Below are 25,149 nucleotides of genomic sequence, written 5' to 3' on the forward strand. Positions count from 1 at the left end.
CATTCATTTAAAGTATATAAGTGGTGTACTTTTAAAGAACCTTTCTGTGGTTTTCCAAAAGCATTCCAAAGAGGTTACTTTCATTGCTTTGAAACTGCTTTGAGTTATGGGAAGGCCATAGCCTCAGATCAGCAGCTGAGACAGCAAAGGAGATGAAAGTTTTCAGCTCGAGATCCAACGGGGAAACACAGCTGCTACAGCTGGCCTGCTCAGATCTCAACACTCAGTACAGTGATGGAGAAGGCGATAATGCTGTGTCTCGGCTTGAAAAGTGCATTAATAAAAACAACCCTTAAATAGAACAGGGAAATCGATTAATCAAATCTAGGCTCCAGGATGAAGAGTGAAATGATTTTCTTAAAAAGGCAAGTGAAGGGGAAATCCTCTTAGAATCTTGGAGATAACCACTGAAGAGACATTATCTTGACTAAAAGACATCCGACAGAGGATGGAATATAACTCCTGAAGAAACCAAGTTTACCTTGGACAGGTACGTCCAAAAGAGTTTCAAATTACTATAACGGAAAAACAGAAATTTGGCAAATGTGTATCTTCCATAATAGGTGCCAGAAATGTCTCAGGTCACAGTTTGTTTCTTTTTCATGGCTGTAGTGCAGAACACATGTGTAAAGCTGGTAGATATCAGAGATTAGCTGTGCTGACACGCCGAGTACCTGAAGTCGTACCTCATAACAGTTGTCTAAGGAGGGCCAACGTGCTTCCATAAGTCTGTTAGGGAAACTGGCAAAATATCTGGACCAGGGCATTTTTCCATCAGAAAAATGTAACACTCCTTCTCTCATATGCCTTCCTCCTGAGGACTTCAAAGTACTAAACAGCCATTATCTTATTAACCTTAACAATCCAGTCAGGCAGGTAAGAGAGTGGTTATTATTACACCTATTATTACACCTATTTTAAAGATAAGAGCCCTGGCTTGGTAAGAGCATGTAAGTTCTCCAAGGCCACACACTAAGTTAAAGGGGAAATAAAACTAGACCAGCTCATTTCAGTCTAGAAATTTTTCACTGTTCATTAAGTGATTTCTGCTTTCAAGTAAAAGAAAAGTTAGGATAATTAAAAGCATTACATATATATATATGAGCCTGGTGGGCTACAGTCCATGAAATTGCATAGAGTTGGACTCAACTTAGCGACTAAACAACAACAAATGTATGTATATATATATATATATATATATATATATATATCTTTAGTATATAATTATATATATATAAATATAATCGTTTTGTTTGTGTAACAACAGTGTGTTTGGAAAAGAGTAACCTGCTAAAAGATTATGAGAATTATCAGACAAGTAGCCTGATAAAAATTTTTTCCCTTTATTTCTATCATTTTATTTCCATAAAAACAACCTGTACATTTTAAATTCTGAACAACCTTGCTATATTTCTGCAAATGAAGTATAACATAATGGATGATCCAGGAAAGATTCTATAATTTTATGTTTTCTCAGCAACCACAGAAATTGTCTTAGTTAAACCTAACCTAATAGCTGTTTTAAAGGAAAAGGGGAAGGTTTTTTTTATTTTACTTCTTCATCCCATCTAAAAAAGTAGATGTATTTACAGAGCTATATCACAACTGTGGTAGGAAATATTTTCATTTAATCTATCATTCATTCAACTAAGTTTGTTCTAGATCCTGAAGACAAAGCAGAGAACAAAGAAGATGGAGTCCTCGCCCTCATGGTGACAAATGCTAAACGGAAAACTAAAGCAGCATGAAGGGGTAAGAGTGTGCAGGATAAGGGTACAGGGAGCCCTGTTAAACCGGAAATCAGAGAAATCCTAGTTTTGTGACCTTTGAGCAGCACCAATTTAAAAACGTAAGGAAGCAAATAAGTGGACGTCTGGAGACAGAACTGTCCAGGCAGGAGGTACCTGCTTGTCTGGAGAGAAGTGAGCCCTAATGGGGTAAACAAGGTCAGAGGGACTGGGGGAGGGGTGAGAACAGAGATCATATCAGGTTCATAGTTCTGTGCAGACTTGACTTTGATCCAAAGTGAGACTGAAATTCTTCAGGGGTTCAGAGCAGAATATGAAGTGACTTGCATTCTAGAAGGCTCACTCGAGCTTTCGCGAGAAGAGAGAGGGATGTGAGGATTATGCAGGGACGGAAGCAGGAGCCCGCCTGGGTGGTGAATGTAGTAAACCAGGTAAAGAAAATGCTGGCTCAGTTTGCCACAAGAGTGGTGATGAAAAGGCAGCATGAGAGCCTGGATACATGTTCAAGGTGGAGATGACAGGATCTGCTGATAAACTGGATGATGCATATGAAAGGAAGAGAAGAGTCAAGGATGGCTTAATAGCATTTAACTTGAGCAACAAGAAGATGGAGTTTGTGTTTACTGAGCTGGAAGCCTGAGACTGGAGCAGTCCTCAGGATGAGTTTTAGACACAGTGACCTTGAGGTGTCTTCCAGATCGTGTGGTAAAGATGCTGAGTTGGCAGTTTGATGGAGTTCAGTGGAGCAATGCTTTACAAAGACAGATCTTAACCAACTCCCTTCAGTTACTTGTAAGGAAGCATTAGTAGTGTTCTCATAAACAGGTTTATTAGAAGCTTTGGCAGGAATCTGAGTCTCCCGAATCCCAGTTTATCTCTTCACTTTATCATATTATAACAATATGTCTCACTTTCACCATTACAATGCAGTTGTGGAGATTTAAAGTTATACTCCACACAGATACTCAGCACAGTTCCTGATATACAGAGAGCATTCAACAATTGTTGGTTGTTGTTGTTGTTTTTACTGGATGTTTATCTATAAAATATGACTAATAATTCTCACAGATAAAGTATGAATTTATCTGGGTAGGGCAACTGAAAGCATTTAAAAATATGAAGATCAGTTCTACAAAATGTACATTAGTATTACAAAGCATTATTGATTGAGCCTTACGAAGACATGAAAAATACAAAAAATGAGTTAATATAAGTATTAAAAAATAAAACAACAAAAAGCATAACTATTTTAAAAAGTAGACTTTGCTGTTAAAAAAAAAAGTCAAAATCTCAACAGCAAAGTCTACTTTTTTTTAAAGTTATGCTTTTTGTTGGTTTAATATTTTTGTTATCTCATTTTTGGTATTTTTCATGTCTTACTTGGTAAGGCTCAATCAATAATGCTTTGTAATACTAATGTATATTTTGTAGAACTGATCTTCATATTTTTAAGTGCTTTTAGTTGCCCTTCCCAGAAAAATTCATACCTTATCTGTGAGAATTATCAGTCACATTTTATTTTGATTAATTCATTTCATTTAACCCAAAATAGGGCTTCCCTGATAGCTCAGTTGGTAAAGAATCCACCTGCAATGCAGGAGATCCTAGTTTGATTCCTGGGTTGGGAAAATCTGCTGGAAAAGGGATAGGCTACCATTCTAGTATTCTTGAGCTTCCCTTGTGGTTCAGCTGGTAAGGAATCCACTTGCAATGCAGGAGACCTGGGTTCAATCCGTGGATTGGGAAGATCCCATGGAGAAGGGAAAGGCTACCCACTCCAATATTCTGGCCTAGAGAATTCGATGGACTGTATAGTCCAAGGGGTCACAAAGAGTCAGACACAACTGAGAAACTTTCACTTCACTTCACCCCAAAATAATTTATAGACTGCAAACAAGCATACTGATTTTCCTATTTAAAAAATACTGAAAATTTTGTGATTTTTTTCAATATAATATAAACATTATAGGGAAACACTTATAGGGTGCTTATACTAGTTATCAATAAAGTTATAAATAATGACCTCTCCATATATTGTAAATGTAAGCAATGCATTAAATCAATGTGTAGCTTCCCAGAAATTTAAACCATGTTTTAATTTAGAATCAGTTCCTAGGAAATGAAACATAACTTCTAGTATGCATTCATTTTTAATGGTTTCTATCAATCCCTAAAGCCATCTGAACATCTCATTTAGTATTATAGAATACTTATAATTAAGCAAAGCAATTTAATACATGTTAAGCCAAAATGCAAAGATGATTTGAGAGGAGTACTTTAAACCTCTGAAATATATTTGACTCCAATTAAGTGAAAATCTTTATCATTATAACAGATTTTTCTTTTCTGTATGATAATGTCAATTCTACTTCCTATAGTATGTTATAACAATTCATATTAAATAAGAAGTGACAAAATTCTCTAAAGGAAACTACCAATTCAAACGATATTAAGAAATCACCCCCAAAATTAGGAAAAATTGTGGTCAGCTGCTGCTGCTGCTAAGTCGCTTCAGTCGTGTCCGACTCTGTGTGACCCCATAGACAGCAGCCCACCAGGCTCCCCTGTCCCTGGGATTCTCCAGGCAAAAAAATTGGAGTGGGTTGCCATTTCCTTCTCCAATGCATGCATGCATGCTAAGTCACTTCAGTCGTGTCCGACTCTGTGCGACCCTATGGACTGCAGCCCACCAGCAGTAAGATTTACTTCCTTCTTATAATTTTTCATTAAAAACACTTAATGCTTGCCCACTTTTCAATTCTTTGTTATCACTATCTGCTGCCCTGTTATCTTAGCAATGAGAAGAAAGGTGTCTGTAAGTGAGACAAATAAGATAAGTAGAGATCAATTTATAAAAGATGTTGGCTAATAGGCTAAGGGGTTTGGATTTTACCATGAGGCCAATAAAAGTGATAATATAAGATTACTATAATGGTTAATCTTATGTGTCAACTTGGCTAAGCAATGGTACCTAACTGTGTGGCCAAAGAACCATCTGGATGTTGCTGTAAAGGTATTTTTAGAGATAAGCAATGTTTAAATCAGTGGACATTCAGTAAAGCAGAATACCTTTCATAATGTGTTTGGGCCTCAACCAGTCAGTTGAAGGCCTTAAGAGAAAAGGCTGAGGCCCCTTTTGCCTACTCCCCCTGCAACACATAAAGGAATTCTGCCTCCAGACTCAAGACTGCAACATCAACTCTTCCCTGGGTCACCCATCCTACAGATTTTTCAGACCTTCCAGCCCCTCAATCATGTTAGTCTATTCCTTAAAACATATCTTTCTTTCTAACAACTTCCTGTTGTTACATATCTTCCTATATACAGATTTCCTTTTTGTTTCTGTTTCTCTGGAGAAGCCTAACAGAATCACTTCAGAGTTAAGTATACTTTTATTAAAAAGTACATATGCCAAAATATGAAGAGTGGCTTTCTCTGTGTGGCAGGACTATGGATGAATTGCCTTTTCTTCTTTATCCATTTATGTAGTCAGTGATTCTTCTTGGAAGAGCATATATATTAAGTTTTATTTTTATAATCAGAAACAATGAACTCTTTCAGCTTAAACTAATAATCAAAAATTTACATTACAACTTCCAAATAAATCTTTTATGGCAATTGTTAAAATTTTTCTATAATTGTACACATGCTGGAAAGTGTACATAACTTTAATATAGAGGCTTGTCTAATAAAAAATGCAATGAAGATTATAGGTTCTTTTCATGTTTTTCAACTAACTTCTATGGATTTTCAAAATATTAAACATGTAAAAAGGACTTTGCCTAATGGATAAGAAATTTCCCAGGGCACCAAAATTTGTTTACACTTTGATAAAATGGTATAACAAAAAGAAGGTTATAAGTCGAAAGGATGGGAGCTGATCAACAAATTAACAGACAACAAAAGGTTTATTGGGCATTAATCATCCAACCATTATCCACTGAAATGGGTGCCAATATACAAAATTTTTTCTGGCCCTGGAGAACACAAAGTACCTGTGATAAAGCTATTATCATTAAGTTCAGTAAGCCTAATACCACTAAACATTTGAGTCATACTCTGACCACTTATTCTGATGTCATGCACACCCAGCAGCATCTCAAAGAGAGTATGTCTTTGTATTATGGCCGCAGAGGAAAAAGTTGGTGTTCAGAAAACCTAAATGTCCAAGTTAGCATTCTGGTTTATGTATTAAGTCTCCAGGAGCTTAATGGCAACCCATTCCAGTACTCTTGGCTGGAAAATCCCATAGGCAGAGGAGCCTGGTAGGCTGCAGTCCATGGGGTTGCGAAGAGTCGGATACGACTGAGAGACTTTCACTTTTCACTTTCATGCATTGGAGAAGGAAATGGCAACCCACTCCAGTGTTCTTGCCTGGAGAATCCCAGAGATGGGGGAGCCTGGTGGGCTGCCGTCTATGGGGTCTATGGGGTCGCACAGAGTCGGACACGATTGAAGCGACTTAGCATGATTCTGAGAAACAGATCTACTTTTTTTTTAATTGAAGAATACTTGATTTACAATGTTCTATTAGTTTCAGGTATACAGCAAAGTGGTTCAGTTATATATATTATATATACATATATATAATTTATTTGTCAACTTATTTGCAAATATATACATATATAGGCTTCCCTGGTGTCTCAGATGGTAAAAAATCTGCCTGAAGTGCAGGAGACCCAGGTTCGATCCCCGGGTCAGGAAGACTCCCTGAAGAAGGGAATGGCTACCCACTCCAGTATTCTTGCCCAGAGAATTCCATGAACAGAGAAGTCTGAACCTGGAGGGCTATAGAAAATGGGGCTGCAAAGAATTGGACACGACTGAGCGACTAACATTTTCACACTTTCATATATATATGTGTATATATATATACATGAAATATACATATTTCTATATATTCATATATATATATAAATGCTTTCAGATTCTTTTCCCTTATAACGTATTATAAAATATTGAGTACACTTCTCTGTGATATACAGTAGGTCCTTTTTGCTTATCTATTGCATATACGCGTGTGTATGTTTAGTCGCTTAGTTTGGTCCGACTCTTTGCGACCCCATGGACTGTAGCCCAACAATCTCCTCTGTCCATGGAATTTTCCAGGCAAGAATACCGGAGTAGACTGCAGTTTCCCTCTTCGGGGCATCTTCCCGACCCAGGGATTGAACCTGTATCTCTTGCGTCTCCTGCATTTGCAGGTAGATTCTTTACTACTGTGCCACTTGGGAAGCCCTTCCATTTCATATATTGAAGAAAGAAATGGCAACCCACTCCAGTATTCTTGCTTGGAGAATCCCAGGGACAGAGGAGTCTGCTGGGCTTCCGTCTATGGGGTCGCACAGAGTCGGACACGACTGATGCGACTTAGCAGCAGCAGCAGCAGTGTGTATGTGTTAATCCCAAACTCCTAATTTATCCCTACTCCCCACTTTCCACTTTGGTAAACATAAGTTTGTTTCTGTTTCTGTGAAAGAGATCTACTACTGGAGTACTAAAAAACGCGTTTCCGAACCAGCAAAATCTGACAGATTTGCGCAAAATCTGGACAACTGTACATTGAGCAAGGTGAAAATATTTGCCTATGCCACTCTGTGAGAATTACCTGGCTTGATACTTTGCCTTAAACAATTACGCACCTCTGCACTGCCAGACAACGTGGGTTTTCTCATTAATATTTTCACCATAATTATTCAAATTATATGGTTCTCAAAAGTTAAAGTGACTCAGATAACCTCATTAAACATATTACATATTATTATACATCTTTAAATTTCTCTGCTCAGACTTCATGCAGTATTATTACAGCAATAGTAAACATTACTTTAAGCTTAACTTTTAAAACTAGGTCACAGACAAGAGTACAGTAAGAAACAAAGTCTCCTTGAAAATCATTAAATAACAATTTTTTTTAATTTAAACATACATCTTAATAGGAACAAAGAATTACTACAAAAGGAACTTGAATTATCACAGACTGCTCACTCTCTCAAAATAAAATGATGAAAATGTACCAGAATCGTTTTCCTTTTTAAACTCTAAGGGAAATGAAACTATGAAACTTCATCCAGATCAAAAATTACTTTTACATGTTGTTTTTATTATTCTAAGAGGTAAAAAAAACGTTTCAAAGTTAAAGTATAGTTAGTTCCAAGGGAATATTCAGAAAAGATACACTTCCTGAACTTCCTATTTTTTTAAGCTTCATGGTAACAAATTATACTCTAAAAGAAAGATCTATTTTTTAAGTAATCTACATAATGGCTGTAATTCCTTTACAGTTTTAAACATTAGAAATGGGTTTTGAACAAGAAATCTAGATGGCTGTTTCGAGGACTTACTGTAAAATTTTTATAGGAAACACAAAATCTCTAACTTGAGAATTATATTTAATCTATAAGCATCATACCCTAGCCAAAAAAAAAAAAAAGTATTAAAAATTTCAGGGGAAAAGGCCAAGAACAAGCACATAAACAAAGTGAATAAACATGTCAACAGAAGAATACAGAAGCTATCTCAAGCTGAATAACTTTCCTATGCTTATTTCAAGGATGTCATCTTGGGAGATACAATATGGTATCATAAATTTAAAGGTCACTGGATTTTTCAAGGTAACCCAAACACTGTAAGGACACACAATTAATTCTCCCAACAGTTACTGTATAACCAATAATTGCAAGAGCCCAAGCTATGTTTCATAAATTCTGTCTCTTCCTATGTGCTCTGACCTATAGGTATAGTCTAACTTAATAAAAATACACTAAATCATCCAATCTCCTTTGATATAGATTATGTTTAGAGCATACTGAAAAAAAAGCATTTTTATTTAAAAGTTATATTTCATACAATTAAATGAATTATCTACCTTTGATCAAAATATATTTTACATTTAGGATAGTGCAATCTATGAAAGATACCAGATATTTGAAAATTATCACCATTGTTGTCTCTAACCCTAAAGGGCCAGTCCTAAATTCAACCTTTAACCCTTTGAAAAATCCCATTCCAAATGATGTTTTTCTCCTTTTCAAACAATGTTTACAGCATTAACTAAAGGCGCATGATATTTTTCAAAGTGACTTTTTCAAACAATTTTATTCATAGCTATATCTATTTAAAATACTTCCAATCAGAACTCAGGTTATAAATATTACTTACATTTATTCACAAAATATTCATCCTCCTAAAAGCTGTGTTTCAAGGTTTCAAATAGGTAGTATAATCATTAGATAATATACTTACAGAAACAAATAAATATCACAATTACTGTGAATGTGTACAGGCAAGCTTCATTTTTCAACCAGTGAACACAGGTGCACACGATACAGGGAAATGTGTTTTTGCAATTGTAGTAGATGAATCAACAGACTTGAAAAACTTGAAATTTTGAAAATTTAACTTTTGTCCGCTTTAGGCAATTAGCCATAAAGGGTTAACTTAAGAGTTAAGCATCAACGGAGTCCTTATTCTGAGCCTCATGTTTAAGTGTGCCTTATTCTTACAACAGCTTCCCTCATAGCTCAGTATGTAAAGAATCTGCCTGCAATGCAGGAGACCCGGGTTCGATTCCTGGGTCAGGGAGATCCCCTGGAGAAGGAAATGCAAGGCACTCCAGTATTCTTGCCTGGAGAATTCCATGGTCAGAGGAGCCTGGCAGGCTATAGTCCTTGGACTCGCAAGAGTCGGACACAACTTATCAACCAAACCAACATTCTTACAATAGACCCACAGAAATGAACTCTAGATTTACATATTTTCAGATATGAGAAAACAGACTTGAAGAGGTTAAAGCAGTGGTTCTTCTAGTGTTGTCTCTGGACCACCAGCAGCACCAGCATCGTATGGGAACATTTCAGAAATTCAAACTCTCAGACCCAACTTCAGAACTGCTGAATCAGAAACTTTGGGGTTACAGCCAGCAATCTGGTTTTATCAAGTCCTTCAGGTAATGCTGACACAGTAACATTTAGAACAACTGAAGGGTTGAAATGTTTTGCCTGATGGTACACATCTAGGCTTTAGTGAAGCAGGAGGGGCCTCTCTCTTTTATTAATAAATCTCAAGTTTTAACTCAGTACCTTCTATATGGCCTTCAGCTGTCAGCAACCCTTGTTTCAAATTCTTATTTTTTTTTAAACCTGGATGACTCTTGATAAAGCGAGTATAATGAGCATAATGGAATCTTTGAAGTTACAGAACCTTATGAGGCCTCAAGGTCAGCATTCTGACAAATGTTCAACTGTCATGTAAAACACAGGAAACATTCCTAATATATTGTCAAGATATGAAATGGGAAATATTTGATGCCTCCAGCTCCCAGCTGTCAATATGGCTAGACTCTCTCTCCATCCCATCTTTCTCAGCCTACAAACAGGCCTTCTTCATTAAACAGGGGCGGTGGGCAGCATTTTAGGACCTGTGCTTTGATAAGGTGAGGGTTATTTTAAGTTGGGCTATTTAAAGCAGAACTAGGACTGTTCATTCTCTTAGAGCAGGGGTCTCAACTCCCTGGGTGTATGGCCTGTTAGGAAACCAGGCCTCACCACAGAAGGCAAGTGACAGGCTAGTGATTAAAGCTTCATCTGTATTTACAGCCACTCCGCATGGCTCATACTACCACCTGAGCTCCACCTCCTGACAGGAGGGGCATAATAAATGTAATGCACTTGAATCATCCCAAAACCATCCTCCCTGCCTCCCCACTCCCACCAGTCCATGGAAATATTGTCTTCCATGAAACCGGTCCCTGCAGCCAAAAAGTTTGGAGACCACAGTCTTAGAGAACCCACTGAGGAAATCAGTAAAAAAATTCAGTAAAAAAATTCAGTAAAAAAAAAAATCAGTAAAAAAATTTTGAGAGGCCCCACCTCTCAAAATAGCTCCTTCATTCACCTCTTTCAACATTCTAGACCCTGTCTTCACCAGGACCAAAAGCAGACTTTGAGGTACTATGCCACCATCGAGGTTGATGTCACAGACCAACCCTGATGATGGAACCAATTAGTGCTACCAGGGAGGGTCTCAACATCTGAAGATCCTTAGAAAATGGAATGTTAGAACCAGCTTGGAGAAGTGTCCAGAGCACTTTAAAGGAATACATGTGTGTAAAGTGAAAGTGTTAGTCCCTCAGTCATATCAGACTCTTTGTGTCCCCCTAGGCCACCAGGCTCCTCTGTCCATGGAATCCTACAGGCAAGAATACTGGAGTGGGTTGCCATGCCCTCCTCCAGGGGAACTTCCCGACCCAGGGATCAAACTCAGGTCTCCTGCATTGCAGGTGGATTCTTTACCATCTGAGCCACCAGGGAAGCCCAAAAGAATACATATGTATGGCCAATCTCAGAAGTCACATTTTCTACAACTTAAGTAAGGGCAGGAAGAGAAGGGGACAACAGAGGATGAGATGGTTGGATGGCATCACCAACTCAATGGACATGGGTTTGGGTGGACTCCGGGAGTTGGTGATGGATAGGGAGGCCTGGTGTGCTGCGGTTCATGGGCTCACAAAGAGTTGGACACAACAGAGCGACTGCACTGCACTGAACTGGAGTAAATACAAAACAGTGCCAAAGACTGGACATTACTACTTCAGACATATCTGGGAACTGCAAATAAATATCCCAAACTTTTCCTTTTTCCTCAACATGTATACAGTCTTTCATTCATTCAACAGCTATGTGTCCCATGCAGGATTCTAGGTAAACTGTATGGAGGCAGGGAGACCAGTGACAGACTCTTGAAGTAGAGCAGGAGAAAGGAACTCATGCCAAGGTGTTCCTGGTAGCCACAGAGAAAAGTATTATAGATGGAGTTGGGTGTGTTTGCAAGTAGTCTTCCTGACGGATTTAAATGTAAGGACAGAGAGTCTGAATTGTAGGTTTCAGAGGAAGTACAATTTTGGAGATGATCAGACCTAGGACAGGAACATAGTAATGAGGAGGAAAAGATTACTGTAGATAAGGTGGTCAGGGAATTGAAAGACCAAGGTGTTGAGTGGATCATCTGATGCTTAAATCCCCAAGATAGTGACAGAGGTTGAAATTAAAAGAAAATCAACAAATAAGTGCTAAAGTTATAATAAAGTTTTTACTGTATGAATAACTATTAATCCTCCCTATCTGTGGGTTTCCGATTCATAGATTTAGCTAGTCATGGATCAAAAATATTCAGAAAAAAATTCCTGAAAAATTGCAAAGAGAAAACTTTGAATTCACTACATACTAGAAACAATTTATATAGTATTTGCATCATATTTACAACTACTTATATAGCACTGGCATCGTATTATGTGTTATAAGTAATCTAGAGATGATTCAAAGTATATGGAAGATGTATGTATATTATATTCAAATACTATACCATTTTATACGAGGGACTTAAGCATCTGCATCTTTTGGTTATGAGGGTTTTCCTAGAACCAATCCCCCTGATAGTGAGAGAAAACTTATATATCAGCAGTGAGGAAGGGTATTAGGAGGTAGAGTCTGTTTAAATGAGCATCAAAGAAATGAAGGTTTATGGAAAAAGAAGGAAGAGAAATAATACTTATTTCTCTTGAGGTATTCTGAGTGGAAAATAATGTAAAGAAACACTGCTTTTAGAACATAATGATGTTTCTAGTTATTCTGGTCTAACTGTGGTTAAAGACTTTTTTCTTGATTCCTAGGAAACCATGATGGATTTTCCCCATGTATCTTTACCAGGAAACTAAGGGAGATGAACAAAACAAAATTATAATAGTAATAAAAGCACAGAAATGAGTAAGCTGAAAGAAGAAAGGCTCCTTAACAAAAGTAACTGGTTTAACCACAGACTGAATTGTCTGGAACCAGGACCAAGCAGTCAGACTTGATTCATTTTCCTTGTCCAGATCCCATGAGGCTAACCGCCAAATGGAGTGACTTCAACTCAGTTCAAACAATGGTAAGTGCTTAGCCCCTGCCAGGACCTTCCAGGTTCAGGCCCTCAAGGTGTTCTCTTTAAGCATCTTCTGCTACTTGAAGCTTCCCTCACTCTGGCAAATGCTACCTCTTCCTAGAAGAGGCACGTTCCCATCTTTTCCTAAATTCCTCCTCCTCTAGCTATCAATTTGTTTAAATTTTAGCTTTGTGGTACAACAGACAAATAAAATGGTAAAATAGTTAAGTGTACACTGTAGTGATTTGATATATATATATATATATATATATATATGTATGTATTGTGAAAGGGCTTCCCTTGAGGCTCAGCAGTAAAGAATCCACCTGCAATGGAGGAGCTGCAGGAGATGCGGGTTTGATCCCTAGATCAGGAAAATACCCGGATGTGGGGCATAGCAACCCACTCCAGTATTCTTGCCTGGAGAATCTCCATGGACAGAGGAGCCTGGTGGGCTACAGTCCATGGCATCGCAAAGAGTCAGGCACAACTCAAATGAATGAGCATGAGCACGTTGTAAAAGGATTCACCCGCTGCTTAATTAATACATCATCACATGACGTATTAATCCTTTATTTTTTAAGTAAGAAGATTTAAGTTCTACTCTCTTAGCAAATGTCAATGTAACATATTAACAGTACACACTTATCACTTATAGTCACCGTATGTTATATTACATTCTCAGACTTTTCATTGTGGGAAAAGGAAGGGTTGGAAAAAGCGTACAAACTTCCCTCTTCAGTTTTGAAGCTCCCCTTGTAGGAAGTGTCCCCAGTAACCCAGATGGCTTCATCTTAACTTCTGTTACCAATTAAATTCTTGCTACTTCCCCCTCATATGTGGACAATCCTCAGTCTCACCAAGAACACTGTGGATTTGTTTCTTCATTTTTTCACCAAATGACCTTACTCATTCTTTTACCTCAACTATCATACTGATGATAGATATTCTATACATACCTTTGGCCCAAAGCCCTCCCAATTTCCTTCTCAAATTACATGATGATATTAAATGTACAAATCCAAACTCCTTATCTTCTCACTCAGAAACCTTATTCTTCACATCTCCTTTATCTTGGAACAATAACATTACCTTCCTCAGTCTCCAAGGCTAGAAAACCTACATTTACCATCAACCCCTCATTCAATCAGTCAAACACCTTGAAAGAGTTGCTGGATATAATTGCATAATTTCTACCATTTCTACTAGGATTTTCCTCCCTTCTCCTTCCCCTTCTACACAAGAGCCTTCCAATGGGTGCTCTCCCACCAATATATCCTCCACTTTGTCACCAGACTTTCATTTTCTAAAACATGACTTTTAGTCTATTACTTCCTGCAGCTGAAAAGCTTCAATGACTCCTATTATAGAATAAAGTTCTAACTTCTTTGCAAGGTTACAAAATCCCATTTTTATTTCATACCTCTATGAATCCCAGACTGCTGCCATATCCTGAATATAGCATATGTCTTTGCTTTTAAATCTTGTAGTCCTTAAGACAAAAAATACCTTTCCCTTATTCATCCTTCAAGATATACTTCAAAAGCTACCTCTTCAAAGAAGCTTTCCTTGATCTTTTTTCGTCCCATTAGAAAGAACTGCAATTTCCTTTGGGTCCTGAACACTTCTTTTTAATAGCTCTTGGGAGCCCCATACATCCTAATAGGAGGATATAGATTTTATTTCCCAACTAGACTATAAGTTTCTTAGATCTTCAGGTATTGGAGATAAACTATTGAACAAGTGAAAGGGAGAACAGGGGAAATTTTTTCTGAAACTTTTACATTTTATACTTGGATTTAAAATAATAGATCCCAAAGATGTGATGTGCTGTGCTTAATAATAGCTCAGTCATGTCTGACTGTTTACAAACCAATGGACTGTAGCCTTCCTGGCTCCTCTGTCCATGGGGTTCTCCAAGCAAGAATACTGAAGTGGGTTTCCTCCTGCAGGGGATCTTCCCAACCCAAGGATCGAACCCAGGTCTTCTGTATTGCAGGCAGATTCTTTATCAGCTGAGATACCAGGGAAGCCCAGATCCAAAAGATATCCATGCCTTAATGCTTAGAATATGTGAATGTGTTAACCTGAATGGCAAAGGGACTTTGGAAATATAATGAATTCTTTGGTGGTGGTGGTGCTTTAGTCGCTAAGCCGTGTCCAACTCTTTGTGACCCCATGGACTATAGCCTGCCAGGCTTCTCTGTACATGGGATTCTCCAGGCAAGAATACTGGGATGGGTTGCCATTTCCTTCTCCAGGGGCTCTTTCCAACCTGGGGATTATATCCCGGTCTCCTGCATTGCAGGCAGATTCTTTACTGACTGAGCCACCAGGGAAGCCCCAGTGAAAGATATGTATACCATAATGTAGAGAGAGTGTACTGGATTATGCATGTAGGCCCAATCTAATCACAGAAACCTTGAAAGCAGAAAACTTTCTCTGATTAATATCAGAGAGATACAGCAGAGATCAGAGAGGCTGTAAGCATGAGGGACTTCACCAGCCCTTGTTGAATGGGGCCAGCAGTAGAGCAAGGGGAAGAATAAGGGCAACCTGTAGGGCTCTAGGAGCAAAGACAGCCTGATTGACAGGCAGCATAGAAACACAAAATCAAGGACTTCATTTCCACAACTAGAGTCACAAGGAACTGAGTTTAGCCAACAACTTGAATAAGCCTAGAAGTGAGAATTTCTTTAGAACCTTTTGTAGGGATCATCTGTATGATTAGTCTCTGTATACATGGAAAACGACTCAATTTAAATAAGCAAAAATATTTTTAAGTGGCTTATAAATACGGTCCCTTCTTCTTTTCTATCTGAACATACTTGAAAGATATGATATAAACCTCTCAGCAATCACCAGAGGATAGTGTTGAGTAAGAGGATATGCTGGGCTTCCCTGGTGGCTCAGAGGTAAAGAACCTGCCTGCCAATGCAGGAGACATGGGTTTGATCCCTGAGTCAGAAAGATCCCCTGGAGTAGGAAATGGCAACTCACTCCAGTATTCTTGCCTAGAAAATCAAATGGACAGAGGAGCCTGGTGGGCTACAGTTCACAGGGTCGCAAAGAGTCAGACACGATTGAGCACGCACACAAGAGGATATATATATCAGAATTTGCAGGACTATCCTCTTGGCAAATCTAATACATGCTTTCCCAAATTCCCTTCTGAACCCCTGGTCCAGCTAGTTAAGAAACACTGGTTTGGAAATGTTCAGGACCAATCCTGCTCTCTAAAGATATTGCTGTTGTTGCTGTTCAGTCACCCAGTCGTGTCCAACTCTTTGCCACTCCATGGATGGCAGCATGCCAGGCCTCCCTGTTCCTCCCCATTTTCCGGAGTTTGCTCAAGTTCATATTCACTACATCAGTGACGTCGTCCAGCCATCTCATTCTCGGACGCCCTCTTCTCCTTCTAGCTTCATTGAGTTACGCAAGCCCCTTCACCATGACAAGGCAGTGATCCATGAAGGGGCTAAAGACAGTAGCTTAAAGAAATGTAACCTAATCTTAATCTTCTGGAAACTGATCATAATCTGACCCTAAAAGATCCAATTTTCAAAATAACTAACCTTGCCTATATCAGTTAATATCAATAAAAAGTATTGAAGGTATGGAAAGTACTGAGTGTTTATTCTGAACCAGGGAAGGTTCTATAAGGCATATCTTGATTCTTTAAGGAATCTCTAGGATAGTCTCTATAATTATTACTCAGATGAGGAAACTGAGGGGGGAAAGTGAACTAACTTTCCCTATATCTCACACTCAGTAAATGATTAAATGTTAGTCACTCAGTAATGTCCGACTCCTTGTGACCCTATAGACTGTACCCCGTCGGGCTCCTCTGTTCATGGAATTCTCCAGGCAAGAATACTGGAGTGGGTAGCCATTCTCTTCTCCAAGGGATTTTCCTGATCCAGGGGTCCAATTCGAGTCTCCTGCACTGCAGGCATTGCAGGCAGATTCTTTTCTGTCTGAGCCACCAGAGAAGCCCCAGTAAAAGGTACAGGTCTTGGTTAATTTAGAAAACTAATATTTTCAATGTCTGATCCGTTTGGAACTGTAACAGTATCTAACATCCACTAAAACGCTCTCATACTTTATAAAGACCATACTTGCATTTTTACTACAAACCTTTAGATTTTTAAGACTAAGTGAAAGAAGGCGCAGTCAATCAGGAGATGTGCAAACTGTATGTGAGGCGAGAGTGTGAATACAGAACCCGAGCCAGTGGTAAACCAGCAGGGGAGTCCATTGCAAAGGGCCTGCCAACTTCAGTCTGGTGTCACTCACCAGTAGGCAACTTTAGAAGTGAGGGACATACAAAGATCTGGGGGAGTAGTTTCCCAACCACTGAGCCAATAGTTCCTCCCAGTTACTGCAGGACTAAGGCCAAAAATGACACTTGTTTTATAGTTTCTTCATTTCAGAAGATTCTTTGAATCTGAAATTTCATATGCTTGGTTTCAGTCCACCATGTTCTTTCAGTTAAATTCCAGCTGCTTTCAGTTAGTAGCCAAGGGAAATATGCCAAAATATACCCAAATGCAGTCACCGTTGCACTGCACGCTATTTCTAGTCCAACGACTGGGAGCTGAAAAGGATGAGGGATGGGAGGGTCTTTCCACCGTCAAGATCATTTTACCAAATGCTAGACAGACGGATGTCTCATCTGGGATAGTATGGAAGAATCCATGGCACACTGGTCCTGCTAAGGATAACATAACTTTTTATGTTCTGTAATTAAAATTTATTGTATGACAACCTGTTGTCTCTACAGTGCTAAGAGATCACTGCCAACGGAACAGTATAAGGTATTCCACATAGTCTGCTCCCTGCATTCCACGCTACCTATATAGTTCACAAATTGCCATCTTATTAGCAACGTAACTAGATTTACTCCTTCCTCATCAGGAAGAATATGTCACCTTTCAAACTACACTGATCCATCTTATTTATCCCTCTCGTCCTAAAACAAAACAAACAACAAGCTTCATGGCTTATAAAGGAATGTCACTTACCTTTTCCTGAACCTTTTACTTTTCCTGAGATAATCAGTTACTAGTTATTAGCTAAGAAAAATAATCCTGGTGTCCACAATATATATTAAAGTGAAAACAAATTAATTGCCTAGTGTAAGCAATGTAATTTGAGGTAATTCAGATATAAATCAATAAAGCATATCCCCTGGGAGGCCTATGCATGAAGAACCCATACTTTATAATTTCAATAAATTTTTAAACAAGATTATATACATGGAAATAAATTTTTCAGAGACAAAGTAGGGTAATACAAAATATATTATTTTTTGCATAGCAATGCATAACATTTGAAAGTTATTAATCCCCTAACTACTAAATTAATTACACTGAAGCAAAATTAACTTCATTTCAAAATTAGTTTAAGTAAATAGATGCATTTTAAATAGCATACAACCATTTTAGGATCTAACGATATTAGCAAAAGGATCTTATACTTCTCATCTTAACCTTTCTTTAAAACATACATAGAAAATCTCTTTATGTTTTGCAGATTTTTAAAAGACACTTCCTTTTCGATTTAACCCTTTCTTTAAATAAGACAAAAAATGAAAAAAAAATTCAAGAAAGGACAAAAAAGACAAGAGGCATTTTACAAAACTTCACTACCACATGGTGTTTAGCTATAAGATCTATATGATGAGAAATGGTAGGGAAAAAAAGACTGGATTTTGTTTTCTGTTTCATCTCATAAATTTTCGTACTTGGGCACTACCTGTTAGAAATGGATGACACTGTCTTGACTAAAACAAAAGCCTGGTGGCTTTTTCGCAGTAGCATTCATTTATTTTAGAATGTAACATATGACCTGAGTGATGCTACGCCACTGCTGTGCCCACCTGTTTAGATCAGGGTGTGTATCTGCACACTGTATTTATTAATTTGAGCAAGATTATTCAAGTACAGTTGCCTTTGTGCAGTACTTAAAGGAAAAATAGGTAATTTGAACAAAATGTACCAACTATATAAAATAATAACAATCAAAATCACCATGTCATAGCAACACTTTGGTGAAAATGCTATTTTGATTTTTATCACAATTGGCAAATATACCTAAAATACCAAAATGACAAAAATTTTCCTGCCACCATATTCTTCACTCATTTGTGTTTACATAAATCTGATGTTCCATTCTCAAGCTAACAATGAAATACAGAAATTTAATTGCTTAATTAACTGTTTTTTTACCATACATATGAATGTTGTCTTGTATAATACAGAGTTATGGTTCATCTGCATTTCTGAGACAAGTATTTGAATACCTTTAATGTCATGAAGAGTATCTTATGCTTATAACTCTTCACTAGTACCTAGAACAATGCTTGACACAGAGCTGATATTCTAAAAATATGGACTGAATTTATCCATGTGTTCCAAGGTTATGTAACTGTTGTTTTTGAAACAACGGAAGGAACAATTGTAAATTTTGGTTGAATTTTATAATGGTTTTCAAGACAGTGGTCAGACAGATTATGCTATTACAATCTCCATGGCTACAAGCAAGTAATACCAGTTATTCCCCAGAATACTCCTGATTTTCCAGGAAGACCTTGATGTTTCTCAATGTTTCCACATAGAATTGTATTTGCTACCTCTTAAAAACACTCTCATATCCCTGAATAGGGGCATCGGTGAAAAATTCTACTTCTATCTGATATTTCTCCTGATTAAGGGTCTCTGTATCTGGCAACTCCCACATCACATGCCAGCTTCACCAGTTATATACAGGCCCATGTTTTCTGTGCTTATTAGTTATCTAGGTCAATATTTCAAATTTAACAGAAAACCTCAAATGTTTCCCCATTCCCTCCAGTAAAGTGATTTCCTAAATTCCACAACTCATACCAGACATGGTATATAAAAAAAGATGCCACCAAAAGATTATCCTTCAATATGCTTCATAAATAAAATTACCTTTGGGTTAATTGTACCACAAATTTATAGCCATCCCACCAGATGACAAGATGAGTTAAATGTATCTGTGCAAACATATAATTTTAGGTTTGCGTTTCCTAGGTTCAATACAATACACATTTACTGTATTTATTGTATACACATTATTGTAATTCTGAAGGTCATTGAATTAAAATTCTGCAATAGATTATCTTAAGAGTAAGGTTTTTAGGAAATGGTCCTAAAGGTGAAGGAAAGAAACATGATATTAATTCTAATTTTTAAAAGAAAATTTAGCAAGATACACCAAAGTCCATTTACTTGTGGTTTGATGGGGAAAATGTGTTAACTCAGCAGAATAAGACTCCTTGGTTGACCAGCCAACATTTCAATATAAAATATAATTAGCTTTACATTCAAATGTTGAATATGATTCTCAAGTAGAAGTTATAGATCTTTTAATATCTATATCTGTATATATCATAGATGGCTTCAACTAAGTTAAACTTTAACAAAAGAACTTCTTGGAAACTCTTCTATTCACCAAACAGGTACTGAATATTACACATTTTGAAAAATAAACACATTTCATCTCTATTTTCTTTGCATTATTTTTACATGAACTTTATTTGTATGCTCATTAAAACTATCATTCTTCTTGTAATTAAATAAGGAAACCAGAAAACAAATGGAATAAAGGACAGAAAAGTATTGCAAAAATGTTGTGAATGAATACAAACATTTGCCAACTGAAAGCACTGGAAAAAAATTGGAAAAAATACCGTATGTTTATTAATGACAATGTTTGTGTGGGTGAAAAAATAAAAATGTATACAGGGCAACATTTTCCATGGGTGTTCCTTGAGTCCTCCGTGCCCAAAGAGAAATGTTTTACCTGAAATAAGTCAAGAAAGATGGGGACTGCTAAATCCTATCATAAAAAAGGTGGCTTTGTCTGCTTACTAAATTTACATATTGTAGATCTCTGCTTTACAACACCACCACCATACCATTTCCATATATATATATCTCTCTCTCAAAGAAACTGATGTTATACAGACATAGAACCAGAAATATATTTTGTAATAATGTACTGCCGAGGCACAATCTTACGTAATGACCCAGGTGACCAAAAACACATTTCAAAATCTGGGAACTCTTCATATTGTTTCTAAATATTCATCCACATAACTTCTGTTTTGCACGGGTGAATACAGACATATCTTAAATGGTTTTAAAAGTGTAATGTGCAATGCCAGTTCATATAGGGCTTTGTCTAAATTGCATTTATCTCTTGGGACTAGTGGGATGATGGAAAAGAAAAAAGAAATACAGCCCATAAGGCCATACCATGAAAGATCTCTACTAGTATCAAACTGTGATACTACACATTGCATCAATTTACACTGGAGAGTTTCAGACTGTAATAGATCCTTTGGTGCTTCAGTTACCACCAACCAAGAATGTGATTAGAAAAAAGAAGACAAAATTGCCCACCAGGTTTGCAGTTCTTTTTGCAAATTTGTTCTATCCTTAATTTTGACAAATTGGGACATTATTCCCATTGAAGTTTCTGTTTATCCTGGAGAAGAATTCAGTACCTCATTAAGAAAATTCCTTTTGCTCTTAACTTGAATATTTCAAAGGAGGGTTTCTTTACCACAAAACCAAGCAATCAGTCCCATTCCTGTGCATAAATTTCCTTCCTTCAGATTACTGTTCCATGAAGCTACCTTGTCAGGAAACTGGAAAACTGCCATCTTCATTTATATTACCTTAGATGTATTTGTAGGCTTATGATTATATCTCTTTTCATTCCCACAGGATAGGCACAAATGCTAGCTGTCTGAGGATACAGGAAATTGAAATTTTGTCACCTGCAGAGGACTAAAAGTGCTTGATTTTTTCCCTTCAATGTTAAGAAAGGATCTCTTGTGCATGAAAGAAAATTACCTTCGCTTCAGTAAGACACATCTGGAAATATTCTTAACTATAGTCTTGCAGAATGACTAAGAAAGCTGATACCAATGTTTTTGTGATTTATTACAAGAATGCAGTAGAGTCTTTCAGGGATGTTTTCTTTTACTCAGCTATTTGCTTGGGAATCACGATGCAACTGATAGCCAGAAACAGAAATTTTTCTTCACTGAAGTACATTTTTTTTTCCAGATATCTATACACTACATCAAAATGGAATTGAAACCAAATAGCCCAGTGGGCTCTTCAGACTTCCAGAAATGCCTTCTAGCTAGTTTTAAAAGCCAGATCAGCTACAAATTTTCTTTAAGTGGCCCACAATAGAACTCTTATCTTGTTATGCATCAAATCTTCAACAGAATATTTTCTGCCATCCTCTAATATCTCATGCTGTGCAGGCAGAAAATGCAACTACAGCAGAGTAACCCAATTTGCCTTAGAATTGAGACTAATAGCAGAACCTCTCTGTCTATTCTTGTCTTAAAGGCTTGTTAGACTCCCAATGGGGAGGAAAGTTTCCCTGCTGATAGAGTTGTAGCATATCAAAAATGAATCATGAGTACAAAGAAAGATTATTGTGTTCAATGAGACATTTCTTACTCCCTGGCTCAGGCGACAGCGTTTCTGGCTAATTACCCAATTACTACTGATATAAGGTAGGAGCAGAGAATTAAGGACAGGAGGGAAGGGAACAGATGGAGCCACAAAGACTTGCTAAGACAATATTTTGATTTTAGTAATATACCATTAGAATTAGAACACAGAAGAAAATAGTTATAATACGTATTGCAACATACTCAGTAATGAGATTATTTCCAAATTTCATAGATGATGTGACTACAAAACTTGGGAAGTTTCAGAGACTGAAGAATGTCAAGGTCTGAGTTAGAACTGAAAAAACAAGCACCCCAAAAGTTGGCAATGTTATCCAATGAAAGACTTAAATAGAAATTGGACTGAATTTAATGAGTAGTTTAAAATTATGTTGTCTTTTTTATTTAATAGGATTCTTCTTAGATACACAGAACAATTACCACCCTCCCCAACAAAATGGTCTACTACTAGAAATCTTACACTAAATCCATAATATAACCATGATCCAAAGGTAGCAACAAAACTATAATTGATTCTGATTATTAAAATCCTCATACTAAAATTTCAGGATAAAGTAAACACAGGAAAATTGAACCTTATATAACACTGAAACAGGAAGGGAATTATGCGCTCAAGCACAAGATAAAAAGAGGAAAAAACACACTCGGTACATCACAGCTGTCTTCTATTACATATAATTATCCATTCTCAGCCTGAGCTAGGGAACAAAAGCTTAGAAAGAACAATGAGTATGTAGATGTCAAAAGGTAATACTTCTCTTCAACTATGTAGCCTTTTATTTATTTATTTTTTTAAAGAAGTGTAGGTAAAACAAGAATAACCTGTTTCTGTATTATAAATTTTGCTTTATTTTGCATGCTTCTTGAAAGTAATGTTTAAAATACTGATCAAGAATGAGTTCTTGCTATCAAACAGTACGTTTTAAATTATTTTTTCTAGATTAAAAAAAATGAAAATTTAATTAAAATAAACATGTTGTTAATTCGATATTTTAAAGAAAATCAACTGCAAATGAACATCATAGTTTTTACTTCTTTAAGGAACCTTTCTGTTTCAACAAATGGATATATGAAGCTGAAATATATGCAATTCAAATGACAGAATCTCTTTTACAAAGTTAAAATCTCAATATTTTTAGAGTTAAGGATTTTGAATTCATCTGCCTTTGTCATTGTTCAGCTTAACCCAGTAATTAACCCAACTTAACCAGCTTAACCCAATAATTAAACTTTTATGTAATGTTTCTGGGGTTGAATCTCTCCATTTAACCCAACATTTTTTCAGTGTGATAAAAGTTTCAAAATTTTGTATTTAGCTTTCTATCCACAATTAATAAGCTTTATGAAGAAAGTTTGTATTTCACATCTGCAACACTTACACAAAATAATGAGAAGTAACTTTAATAGGTCACCAACATTTGGTCATCCTTTCAAAGATTGAGAGGTTTTCAATAGCTATTTAAAATAAGATGGTAACTGGGCTTCCCTGGTGGCTCAGATGGTAAAGTATTTGCCTGCAGTGCGGGAGACCTAGGTTTGATCCCTGGACCAGGAAGAACCCCTGGAGGAGGTAATGGCAACTCACTCCACTATTCTTGCCTGGAAAATCCCATGGACGGAGGAGCCTGGTGGGCTACAGTCCATGGGGTCGCAAAGAGTCAGACCTGACTGAGTGACTTTGATAGGTGTTAACTGAAAACAAAAAGAACTGTGTATAAAATATGGATCATTAATTTAAAGCAAAGAATAACTTTATTTTTTAGAAGGTATTTTTTCATTGACTATATTCACAGCTTAGTTTTTACTTTTCATCTGAACCAACTTTGGATACAACCTTTGCTTGGGTTGGGGTTTGCTCACTTGATCTGCCACTGGGGGCCTGGTCAACTCCATCTACCTGCCTTCAAGTGACAGAGCACTATGAAGAAAATTAGTTATCAGTTAAGTCCAGTGGTTGTTGATGTTAAAGTCTGTTCTGATGCTCAGCGATGCCCTCAAGATCCCAGACTCTCATTTTTCATCCTATTCATGTTTACCATGGTTCTCCCATGTGATCAAATGATGATCCTTGCAGGTGCAAACATCTCATTCTCAAGCAACAAGAGCTTCAGGACAGAAGCAGTTAGGAGTAAAAGGCTTTCAAACCTTGCACTAGCTAACAGGGAAGAGATGATTTGCACACAATGTCCTCTGGAAGTCAGAAATGAGCAGGAATGAAGAGGATTTCTCTGGTACGCTCTTAGAGGGAAAAAATGTTTTCCAGGGGCACCAAGGCAGATTTCCTTTGGTAAACTTCTTTAGTCACGGCTGAGCCCTTCATCAGGGACAAGGGGTAAAAGGACTGCCCAAATTGCCCAAACCAATTAGGGCACATAGTCTCAGTCTGCACACATGGCTTCCCAGATACCACCGAGATACTCGTAAGAAAATCCACTGGGTCAGGGAAAAGAAGAGTCAGCAGCAAATCTCTACCAATCTTGGGACCTAAGCCTCCACGTACTAGCTATGTGACATCGAGAAAGTTTCCTTTCCTCTCTAAATCTCAGTTTTCATACCCATAAATAAGAATAAAACCAACAGCACATGCCTCAAAAGATTATTTTAAAGGTTACAGGACATACTATCTGTAAAGAATGAAGCGTGATTCCTGAAATACAAAAAGTACTCAATAAACATTGTTTGCTGTTAGCTGTTACGGTGCTATTACAAATATAAAACAGTGCACTACCTATATTAAGAAAAGCTGCATTTCTTTGTTTTCTTCTAAGAGTAACCTTCTTGAAGGAAAAAAAAAAGTCATACAAAGATATTGTGGCCCACGTGAGTGTGTTTGGAGAAGAAGAGAAGGACTCCCACAGAGAAGTCAGTGGCATCTAAGTCTGGTTTACTTTTGCAACATTAGATATGATCCTAAACACATGAAAGTTAATAATTAAGGTTTGTGTTTTTAATATC

The 25,149-nt window shown here is 37.2% G+C and overlaps 1 protein-coding gene and 1 long non-coding RNA gene across 10 annotated transcripts in view; one reads left to right on the forward strand and one right to left on the reverse strand.

Annotated features, from left to right (window-relative positions):
- LOC133256543 (uncharacterized) lies at positions 1–25,104 on the forward strand. The gene is made up of 5 exons (XR_009739248.1): positions 1–490; positions 1,663–1,752; positions 12,418–12,674; positions 21,428–21,566; positions 24,963–25,104. It is a non-coding gene; the product is annotated as an uncharacterized LOC133256543 (long non-coding RNA).
- Positions 1–25,149, reverse strand: part of ROBO1 (roundabout guidance receptor 1) — a 1,287,230-nt gene that overhangs the window by 256,796 nt on the left and 1,005,285 nt on the right. The gene's annotated exons all lie outside the window — the stretch shown is intronic.

The sequence above is a fragment of the Bos javanicus genome, chromosome 1, assembly GCF_032452875.1.
Source record: "Bos javanicus breed banteng chromosome 1, ARS-OSU_banteng_1.0, whole genome shotgun sequence".
NCBI lineage: Eukaryota > Metazoa > Chordata > Mammalia > Artiodactyla > Bovidae > Bos > Bos javanicus.